Genomic DNA, 10957 nt, shown 5'->3' with positions numbered 1-10957 from the left:
ATGTATACAACATTGTTTGAGGCCTAGAGTCCCCTGAATTCATTGGTATTAGAGTTGAGTTTCTGTCCTATTTAACTGAGAAAATTCTCTCAGACCTTTTCCTCTGTATGGTATAAAAAGTGTATTTCATCACTGTCCAAGATTCCAGGCACCCTTGGAATTTCCTTAGTGAGAGGAGTATCTTCTGTTATTCAAAATAAGCCCAATTCTATTACACTTGAGCTTGGGTTAAGGAAGAGGCTTAGGGTGAGTCTCTTAGATAGCCTCAGGATGGGGCTGGTCACCACAAAAACCAAAGGATCCAAAGGTCACCTTTAGCTCCACCCACTGACTTCCAGGAAGTGAAAGAGAGTCTAGAGATTAAGCTTTATAGAAACGTTGGAACAAGACTCCGTGAGCTTCCAGGTTGGTGAATATATCAGAATGCTAGGAGGGTGGCACACCCAAGAGGGCACTGAAGCTCTGGGACTACCCGCCGCACTTTGCCCTATGTGGCTGCTTCATTCTAATAAAAAACTGGTGAACAGTAAAAGGTTTTCTTGAATTCTGTGAGCCATTCTAGCACATTTTTGAGCCTGAAGAAGGGGGTTATGAGAACAACCAAATTGCTCTGAAATAGGGACAGTCGTATGGGACTGGCTTCTTAAATCTGGGGAATTTGACACTAACTCCACGTAGTTAGTTACAAAATTGAATTGCATTGTTGGACACCCAGTTGCTTTCAGAGAATAGGAAAGTTGATGGTTGGTGTGGGAAAACACCCGTATTTTCTCACAACATGTCTACGCTGGGTTTCATTTGCTTGAGATTCTACTTTCACAAAAAGAACTACACAGCTACTCTGTGCGGGAGGTAAAGGTGTGAATGTGTCAAATCCCAGCCATCGTATTTGCATTGTCTGCCTTCGTGAAATCCATGCTAAACATAAACATGGGTGCTGCCACGTTCCTTCAAATGGATAACAACTCCATCCTAGAAGTCTCCCATTGTAGCCTTTGCTACACAACCCCCAACTTTCTTAGCTGTAACCATTATCCTGACCTCTGGTAATCATTTCCTTACTTTACTTCATGGTTTCATTATGCAGTGCATCTCAAAACACTATAACTTAGTTTGCTTTTTCACTGGATGAGAGGGCTTTGTGGTATGTAGAGTATCATTCCAAAGAGGACTTTACGTGGGAAGTGTTTCTCACACTTGAGTAAACATTGGCATCACTGAGAGCATTCATTAAAACACAGGTGACTCACTGGGGCTCCACTGCCACATGGGCTGTTGGAGAGCTAGGGTGAGGGCTCAGAACTTGCCTTTCAAACCATTTCTCAAATGATGCTGATGACGCTGTGCCAGGACCACACTTTAAGAACCATAGACTTGGGGTATAGGATACTATATCCAGGACTGTCTTAGATACATCTTTGAATAACCAGGCTTCTTATTTCTATTACTATTTTTGAAGTCACCACCCAGAATTTTACATTGTAGTTGTTTATTCTTCCCGCTATTCTGGCAGGGGATAGTGGGTTGAGCTGGTCCCTTGTGCCTAACCCAGGAGCCTGGGTCCGTGATACCATGAGCTCTTGTTGTTACTACACCCCTCGTGTGGTGCCAACCACTGCTCTAGAAAGGTCAGAGCACTAAGGTGGCTGAGTTCTCTTGGGTGACTATACTCTAGAGTGTGGTTGCATTTCTGTCAAATAGAGATCAGTAAAATTGATGCAGACACTGGCCTGCAGTGTCCGCAGCGATATGGATGACATATGAGACAAATTCACATGGACTATTGAGTCCTGTGGAGGAAAAGGGACAGCCTGACCACTCTCTCAAGGGCAAAGCTCCGTCGACTTTTGCCTTGACAAGCTTTTATTGGGTTTGTTTTTCACAAGAATACAGGTAAAGCTCATTAATCATTATCGGGCAGTAAGGATCAAACATACGAACTCTGAGGGCCTATTTTGAGTCAGGGTCAGATGGGTAAAGAGCCATAAAACTTTGAGGAACAAACTCACTTCTTGCTTAGACGGTTATCATTTAATTGAGAGCATTCTAAACAAAGCAGGTTTCACAGGACTTCACATATTCTTTCTTTAAAAAATATTTTATTTATTTTTAGAGAGAGGGGAAGGGAAGGAGAAAGAGTGGGAGAGAAATGTCAATGTGCAGTTGCCTCTCATGTGTCCCCTATGGGGGACCTGGCCTGCAACCCAGGCATGTGCCCTGACTGGGAATCGAACCAGTGACCCTTTGCTTTACAGGCCCGTGCTCAATCCACTGAGCTACACCAGCCAGGGCTTACATATTCTTTCTTAGGCCTGATCACCTAGGGAACCTGCCCTTTCCAGCACAGCACTGCACCACCCTCTGTCATTGTTTCAGGCTAAGTCAGGCAGTGGAAGTAAGGCAGCCAAGAGATTAGGAAGGTTCTTGCAGACAGAATGAGGACTCTGGCTATGTCAAAGCCGAGGGGCAAGGGTCCATCACTCCCTTTTGCTATAGCCCCTCAAGTCCTTCCCTGGGGCCTCCCTCATGATCATGCCTGTTTTAGGTCATTCCCCACTTGGGGAATCTTACCCATCATTGGCTAACCAACCAAGCATTGGGGGCCAGTTATGGATAAAGTAAAAGGAGCAGAAGCAGCACTCCTGCCAGGGAGATAAGCTTTGTCTCCTCAGTGACTTATGGTCCGAAGGTCACTCACTTGGCCTTAGCCATGGGGGGGATACAGCTTCTGAAACCAGGCAGGGAGGTTCCCAACATAAAATCCCGATTTTCCATTTTGCACACACACCAGAAGGAAAGCTTTCCATCTGCAACTATACCAAATAGTCAAACACAAAACTGCATGCCATTTGAGCTATGCTGCCATACTAACTGAAACCATGAGTTAGTTGGTGGTATAAACCAAAGTGCAGACTCAGTCTTTTCCAACAGAATTTATATGCAGTTAAAAAATGTAGTATATGGGGGGAAAACTAACATTTATTTCTTACCTTTTTTTTGTCACTTGGTGTGTTGGCTGCTATGGTAATAAGTTTCCAAGGTGGCCTCTAGTGACCTCTGTCCTTGTACCAGGGTTGGTCACTGTGACTAATAAAATATGGTAGAAGAGATAGTATGTAACTTCCAAGATTAGGTAAAAAAAAGCAGGCAGCTGCCAACCTTCTACCTTGGGCGATTGCATGTATGCATGTTCTCTCTCATTGTCCCTCATCATGACCCTCGGGGACGCCAGTGCCTTGTTGTCAGCAGCTCATTGGGAAGGGCTGCACTGCAGGGACTAAGGGCTCCTTCTGACGGGGGCATGAGTGATCCTGAAAGTGCAGCCTTCACTCCCAGTCGAGCCTCAGCTGAGAGGACCCAGGTGACACTTTGGCTGCTGCCACATGGACAACCCTAACTTAGAACCTGACTTAAATTGCTCCTGAATTCCTGGCCCCCCAGAAACCATGAGAAAAACAAATCATTGCCTTAAGCTGATGACTTTTGGGGTAACCTGCTGCGCAGCAGGAAATAATGAACACAAGTCATTTTTCAATGTTACCCCATTTAAACCTCAAACAACCCTGAGGGATACTGATTGCTGTATTTTCACTGAATCTAAAATACCATCAATTGCAAGATGCCCCATTTATTCTATGAACCAGTAAGAAAAGAAAAAAAATGCTGTTAATCAAACTGTGACATGGCTCCTGCTGTAAGAGGCACTCAAGTTTTAGGTATGTTATGTGTGGGGAAAATGTGCATCTTAGAATGGATGAAATGTGTTGTCTGCATCTTTGGAGCAGGGATTTTTTTTCATGTGCTGGGGAAATGAAAGCATTTTGGTTTGTTTTTTTTTTATCCCCATTGTTCAGCTGGTTATGGAGCACATGGTATATGTCTGTAAGAGGTTCTGTTTTAAATAGCGAAGTCATCTATCTGAATGGACACAACCTGACTTCTAGGGCAAACCTGGATTCAGCATGGATCTTGTTTTTAATTATACATGAATATGGAAAAGCTTACAAATGTCTCATGTTAGTCAGAGGAAGGCTTCTCTCTGTATCCTTAATCACCAGTATCCTGTACCTCTCCTCTTCCTGAAGTGCAAATGTACCACACAGATGGCCTTTTAAGTCAGCCGGGAGGTGTGCCCGGCTCCTTTAGGGTAGCTGACAGTGTCTACTACTCACAGGCATTCTCACATACATTATATGAGCCAGACATTATCATTCCCACTGGACATATGAGGCAAGTGAAGCTGATAGACGTTAAGAAACTTGTTTAAGATCACAAAACTAAGAAGTAACAAAGGCTTGAGCTCTGCGCATCACTGCTCACTGCTCCTCCCACACCACTCTGCCTTCTCTAAAGAACGATGGTGCAGATGGTCTCCTGCCTTAAATATACCTACAGCAAAGGGGAAAAGGCAGCCAACTCTTGTGAGTATTTTTGGTGGCCTCTAAATAAGCCTTTCACATGAATGGCTTATTGTCTTTCATCCTGGGAATGCAGAGTGTTTTATCAACATTATCTCATTATTCCTCGTAGCATCAGATATTTTCAAACAAATGAGCTAATGTTTGTTGAAAGTCCTTGAGATTTGAAGACTATAGGCCCAGCGTGAAGGTGTAACATTGTCCTAGAGCCTGAACAGCTGTCACACTCTCACAGCCTTTGAGAAGTCTCCTGTGAAAGTGCCAGACTTTCCAAGTCATGGAGATAGAAATAGGAATGGGGAGAGGAAGTTCCAGCACAACCGTTCCTGGTTTGGAGCTGGAGTAAATCTATAAACCAGAGATGCCAAAGAAAATTCCATTGGCAACTCTGATCAATTATTGATATCTGCCTGACATGCTGACTGGAAAAGGATCCTATAGCCATATCTGGGCCTATTGGGAAGAGTTCTGGGAATGGTTAGTAATTCTGCCATGGGTGTAGGGCTGGAGAGTTCAAAGCATACATTCATGAATTTTACCTTCTTGCTACAGATCAGCGTTTCTCAGCCCTGGCTGCATATTACAGCCATCAGAAAATCTTTTTAAAAATTTGAGTGCCCTGGCCTCATTCTAGACAAACCGAATCAAAATTTCAAGGAGTGGGGCCTAGTCATCTACATTTTTTTTTAAGAGCCGGGCAATCCTAGTTGGCATCCAATTCTGAGATCCACTACTGTAAGCTTATATCCTCCTAGAGCAGTGGTTCTCAGCCTTGACTGCACATTGAGATTACATGGGTTGTATTAAAAATTCATTGATGTCCAGGTTGCATTCTCATTTGCCCTGATTTAATTGATCTGGGGTGTGCTCTAGGGTGTGGGAATTTCAAAGGTTACCCAGTAAGTTCTTTTTTTACAGGCTTTACTTTTTAGAGCATTTTTATGTTCACAACAAACTTGAACAGAAGGTATAGTTTAGTTTCCGTATACCCTCTGGCCCTGTGCATACACAGCCTCCCCATATCATCAGCCCCCACAGACTGAAACATGTTACAATTGGTGAACCTACACTGGCACAGCATTATCATCCAAAGTCCATCATTTACAGTAGGGTTCATCTTGGTGATCCACATTCATGGGTTTAGGTGACTGCATAATGACACGTATCCACCATTATAGTATCACACAGAGTAGCTTCACTGTTCTAACCATCCTCTGTTCTCTGCCTGTTTGCCCATCTCTTCCCCACTCCCTGAACTAGGGCAACCATTTAAAGATCCTACTAGGGATATTTTTACTGTCTCCACAGTTTTGTCTTTTCCAGAGTGTCATATAGTTGCAATCATACAGTATGTATCCTTTTCAGATTGGTTTCTTTCACTTAATAATATGTATAAGTTTCTTCCATTATTTATCATGGCTTGATAGCTCACTTATTTTTAACACTGAATAATATTCCATTATCTACAATATAGATGCACTAAGGTTTGTCTTTCCATTCACCTTCTGAGGAACATCTTAGTTGCTCCCAAGTTTTGGCAATTATGCATAAAGCTACTGCAAACATCTATGTGTAAGTTTTTGTGAGATTATAAATTTTTAACTGATTTGGGAAAATACCAAAGAGCACAATTACTGGATCATATGATAAAAGTGTGTTCATTTTTCTTTTTAAAAAGATTTTATTTATTTAATTTTAGAGGCAGAGAGGAGACATAAAGAGAGGGAGAGAAACATTGATGTGTGTGAGAAACATGGACTGGTTGCTTCTCACACACCCCCAACTGGGGGACCTGGCTGACCACCCAGGTATGTGCCTTCACCAGGAATTGAACTGGAGACCTTTCAGTGAGCAAGTCGGTGCTCAATCCACTGAGCCTTACTAGCCAGGGCAAGTTTTCAAAAAAACTGCTAAACTATTTGCCAAAGTCTTATTCCCACCAGCAGTGAATAGAGTTCCTTTTGCTCCACATCCTCACTAGTGTTTGGTGTTGTTAGTGTTTTGATTTGGGCCATTCTAATAAGTATGTAGTGGTGTTGATAGAGAAAAGCCCCCTTTCCGCTAGCCTAAAAGTGCCCCGTAGGAGAGTCTAACTTCCACATTCCGCTTCTGTAACCTGCTTCTGCCGCGCAGCCAAAGAGAGCCACAGCACCTCAGATATCCCCAAATAAGGAAATAGACATAACTTCCGCATTCCGCTTCTGTGACTCCCTTGCTACGTAGACAGGAAGGTCCTGCAGGTTATATAAACCCCAAGAACCCTTTGTTCGGGGCTCAGAATCTGGAGATCACTCTCCTCTGGGCCCGTGCACGTAAATAAAGATCGTGCTCCTGAACCCTCGGTGTCTGGTCGCTTAATTTTTCTGTAACATTTGGTTCCCTGACCGGGAAGCGACCTTACATAAATTCGGGCTGATTTGCCGCTGGCTGGACAGGGTGGACCGGGCTGCCGGTGGCCCGACCGGGGACCGGGGAAGCACGTGCCCTGAGATTTCTTAGGCCCCGACCAGTCGGGGCACTGGACGCCGACCTGCGACTCCAGATGGGAAGTGAGGGTTTCCAACCACAATCTATCGGAAATCGGAAGGCGCCAAATCGGAAATCGGTAAGTGCTCTGGGGACCAGACCCGAGACCAGGGAGAGACTGATCACCTCTCATAGTCAGAACATTTGATTGGAGTCAGAAACTTAGACTGAGTCCGATCACCGGACCCTCACTCGGGGAGGGAATGTTAAATTTCTGAGTGTCTGAGAGTGAGAGTGTATGTGTTTGTGGCTCCACGGGTGAAAAACCTATGGAGCAAGATTGGGCCCCAACCTGCGGTTCCTGTGTCAGGTCATACGGCATAATGGCTGGCAGTTAACCCCGAATTCTGCTGGGGTAGCCTTAGCTAAGACCTACTTTGCCCCGCGAGGGGACAGACCAGGCAGGCGAGCGAGTGAATCCCACCCTTTGTGTGTCTGCGGCGAGTGGGAGGCAGGCCTTCCACAGTCTTAGATTGTATGCTCAAGAACTTCGGTAAATTTAGAGGGCAGGACCCGTTGCTGAATGCAGAACAACTTGAGACTTTTTGTACCCACAATGGCCGACTTTCGGGGTCAGGTGACCCCCCAAGAAACACTTTTAAAGTAAAAAAAGATCAGTGTGCTTACTGCAAAGAGCGAGGACATTGGAAACGAGACTGCCCGCCCGCAGGCGGCAGGAAGAGTCGCCTGACAGTCAGACAGTCCCGCTGGCGCCAGCCCCTAATGTATTAGCCCTGGCCGGGTTCAGCCAAGACTGAGGAGGACCGGGCTCCATTGTGCTTGGTCCCCAGGAGCCCATAGTCAGAGTAAAAGTTGGGGGCCAGGACATTGACTTTATGGTAGACACCGAGAGGAACACTCAGTAGTCACTGTCCCGGTGGGATCCCCCACCGGGAAGGAGGTCTTAGTACAAGGGGCCACCGGGCTCTCAGCCAGCCCACAAACCCAAGACCATGAACACTGGAAAAGGCCAGTAGCCTACCTGTCTAAACAATTAGACAATGTCGCAGCAGGGTGGCCTGGCTGTGGGTCCTTCAGGAAACCAGATACCTCCCGGGACCATTGAGCCACCAGATTGCCTAAGCAGAGGAACCAAGAGTAAAAAAGAATGATAGATAAATCTAGATAAGTAGAAATATGTATAAAGGATGTGGAAGTTTTAAACATGGAGTAAAGGAAACCTCAACTACTTGTTTTTTGGTTTCGTGGGAAAAGAGCAAATTTCTCATATGTGGTTCTGTTTCTGATCAGAAACCTGTATTGTAAGACCTAGGAAAGGCCGCCTGTAGCCAGTTGGGGAGAATGCCTTTGCCACCTGGGACCCAAGAAGGGTCAATTGGGGCTGATAAATGCTTCAGCCTGAGGCAAAGCAGCATGTCTCTGCCATGAGACTGGTCCGGAAGGAACATGTTTCTATGAGGCACCAGTGGATGCACTGGTGCAAGAGAATGCCCGTGTGTTGTTTCAGAACTCTGTGTTTTGGCTCAGTATTGGATATATGAGTATTAGAAAAGGGAAGAGAAAAAGCCCACTGACAGGCAACAAAGACCAGGGTCACAGGCACCTACAATTCTCAGCCAGGCTGGCTTAGACCCAGGCCAGACTGCCACAGTGCTTCAGAAACTTCCCACTCCCCTCGGAGAGGCCCTGACCAGAGATCTAAAATCATTCACCGAGGAGACTGGATGACTTTGGACTGATTTGCTGCCGCTGGCACTACTTAGAATTAGGAATGCCCCCAAAGTCTTTAGGAGACCTCCTCCCATCCTCAGAATAGATAAAGGGGGGAGATGTAGCAGGGGACCTATTTAGACAAGCCTAGACAAGTCAGAGGGACTCAGTCCGTTTGCTGAGCCACTAAGATAAGGAGGGGTAAACAACTAAGTAACTAAGAAGTAAGAACAAAAGAACATTACCCTGTCAGTAGCCCTGCTTTCTTGCTTCTGTAAACCTGCTTAGCTGTGTGCTGCTGCTGTGTGGACCCTGCAGCAGTCAGGTTCTCTGTGTAACTGGTTCTGATAGGAATGGCTCTGGTTTTGAAGGTCATGAACTGAGGTCCAAGGCTGACCATCTGATTTATAGGGTGTTTGCAAGATCTAAGCTTCAGAAAGGTGAAAAATGTCCCTGTGGATCTAGGGACTTTTAGCTGCCAGATACTGAGTTTAAGTACAGTCCTTCCCAGTATGGGAAAGGAACAGGGATTAAAAGAGAATTGTGGATAAATCTGGATAGGTAAAAAGGCTATAGAAGGTTTATGAATATTGCAGAAAGTCTGTGGGAAGTTATAAAAATAAATGGAAATGTGAAAGTTTTGGAAAGAAATTATGTGGTAGTAGTAATAGAAGGCATAAGGCATAGAGATGCATCTTGATAAGCATTTGAAAAAGAACGATTTTCCTTCAAGCTTTGTGTTTTTCTCCCTACCTAATCCCTCCAGAATTTGGCATTCCAAAGGAATGAATGATAACGTAAGGTCTCTTTGCATAAAACCAATAAGACCAGTCATTAATAGTGGTTTTGTTAACCAGGACTTTGACTGGAATGTCACACCTGAAGGAGGCATGTATGGGTTCCGGTCGTTACCAGAGAGCTCAGAGGAACTGGGATCGACTTGCGAAGCTAGCAAAAGCCCAGGAGAAAAACCTGGTACTTTGGTTAGTTGTGCTGTTCGTGCCAGTCTTTCCAGGGAAGGAACGAAGGTTGCCTTCCTGAAAGATGGCTAAAAGGAACCTATAGGCACAATGGAGGCTCAAGGATTTGAGTGAAATGACTGGTACAGGCGAAGCCAGATGGCGGATGTGTGGCTCTGCTTCTGTGTGGCTCAGTCTTCTGTGCAGACTGAGAAGTCAATCTGCAGGTTCCCTGTGTGAGTTCCAGCAAAGCGGACTTAAGGATCATAAGTGATCCAGGCTGCTCTTGATATGTTTATGCAAATGAACAGTCAAAATCAAAAGTGGGACCCAAAGTGGTCCCTGTAATAACAGTAAGAGTGATCTTAGAGATAAAAATTATAGTTCAAGGAAAATCACTATGCTCAGTATTGGATATCAGAATGGCTCAGCTAACTGTCTTAAAACTGTCTTATTTTCATTTAAGAGTTGAAACCAGGTTTGTGATGTCACCAAAGAAGTCCCTGCCTTTGTCATTTAATAGTTATAATTTAATTGTGCTTCCAATTTCTTGCCTAATCTGTCACCTCCAGAATATGACCTGACCAGGAGGCCAACGGTCCAGTAATGCCAGCCTTTGGACACCAAACCTGCGACTTCCTGGTGACAGCCAACTGACCAGGACCCTGTAAGGTCCTTCTCCTTGCAGGAAGGACTCCCTCCATGCTGCACCCCCCTCCTCCTCTTTCAGGGTACCCCTGACCCAAGGGTAGGTAGGATGACGTCCATGTCCAGCCTGAAGCAGTTATAAGAAGATGAGACCTTCGTCCACTGTCCTTTATATGATTCCAGAAGGAGAAAGGAATCTCAGAACCCCTCCTAATAGTTAATCACAGGAGGAGAAAAATGATGAGGAAAGAAACCTCATTAATGCTCTGAGTCCAAGAACAGGGGGAACCTGTACATTCCTAAGAGAAGAGTGTTGCTATTTTGTTAATGAAAGTGGGTTAGTTGAAAAAAAAACTTACAATGCATAAATGAACTTAAAGACAGACTATGGCCCAGGGCCGGGACGGGAGCATCCTCCTGGTGGCAGGACACTCTTCTCTCCTTCCTAGTCCCCGTCCTAGGACCCCTGATCATCCTCATCCTAGTCATTACCATAGGACCCTAGGCCATCAGAACAGTAGTCAGCCAGTTAGAACGAGCACTAGTACAGAAGACCACTAGCTGCATTCTCATGCTCCAGCAACAACAAGAGCAGAGAGTCCCATTATTGGATGCTAAGACTGACGAAAGCACTGTCTAAGCACCCACAGGGGGGAATGATAGAGAAAAGCCCCCTTTCCGCTAGCCTAAGTGTGCCCCGTAGGAGAGTCTAACTTCCACATTCCTCTTCTGTAA

The sequence above is a fragment of the Sturnira hondurensis genome, unplaced genomic scaffold (assembly GCF_014824575.4).
Source record: "Sturnira hondurensis isolate 20B ecotype Veracruz unplaced genomic scaffold, ASM1482457v3 Scaffold0013537, whole genome shotgun sequence".
In the NCBI taxonomy this organism is placed as follows: domain Eukaryota; kingdom Metazoa; phylum Chordata; class Mammalia; order Chiroptera; family Phyllostomidae; genus Sturnira; species Sturnira hondurensis.
This window is presented reverse-complemented; position numbering follows the sequence as displayed.